Below are 872 nucleotides of genomic sequence, written 5' to 3'. Positions count from 1 at the left end.
TCTCTAAATGAGTCCCTGATTGAGTCTGTTGTTGAGGAGTCTGATGGTGGAGGGGGAGTGGCTGTTCCTGAACCTGGTGGTGCGAGTCTTGTGGCACCGATACCCCTTTCCTCATGGCTGCAGCGAGAACAGAGCTGGGTGGTGTGGATCCTTGATGGTTGCTGCTGCCCTCCGCCGGCAACATTCCCTATAGATGATGGTGGGGAGGGCTTTACCCATGATGTCCTGGACTGTGTCCATTATCTATTGCAGAGCTTTCTGCTTATTGGTGCCCCCAAACCAGACCATGATGCAGCCAGTCAGCACACTTTTCACCACATATCTGTAGAAATTTGCCAAAGTTTCCAATGCCATTCCAAACCTCTGTGTGTTGGGTCCGGGATGGTTCCTTCAAGAACTTAAATTTGCTCCCCCTTTCCACCTGATCTCCCAATGATTATCAAGTGTCCTTGAATTTGCCTCCGCAGCTGCATTGCCTGCAACGGCTTACTGCTGCTGCCCACTGCTAGCAGGAGTGATGATGGGGGAAGAACCTATGAGACTTGACCTTCTGGGGACACCACAGGGTTTAGGCAGGGGCTGAGGCCTTGATTCCAAGGTCACACACGATTCCAGCAAACCAGTCCCTCCTCTGGGATGACTCCCACTGTCTTCCTGTGTAATTGCCGTCACGATATTTTGCCTTTACATTACAGACAGGCATGTCTTCCTACTTCAATTTCTAGCCCAAAGAACTCCCTGAACTACATCAGGGTTTGAATCAAGTTGCGCAGATCACACGCAAGTATTTAAATCTGTTTAAGCCGAGCTTATGTGCATTCCTTAATAGTTTAACATTCATAACAGGCCAAAGCACTCTGACCTTGACAAAC

This window comes from Narcine bancroftii, chromosome 11, assembly GCF_036971445.1.
Source record: "Narcine bancroftii isolate sNarBan1 chromosome 11, sNarBan1.hap1, whole genome shotgun sequence".
NCBI classification, from domain to species: domain Eukaryota; kingdom Metazoa; phylum Chordata; class Chondrichthyes; order Torpediniformes; family Narcinidae; genus Narcine; species Narcine bancroftii.
This window is presented reverse-complemented; position numbering follows the sequence as displayed.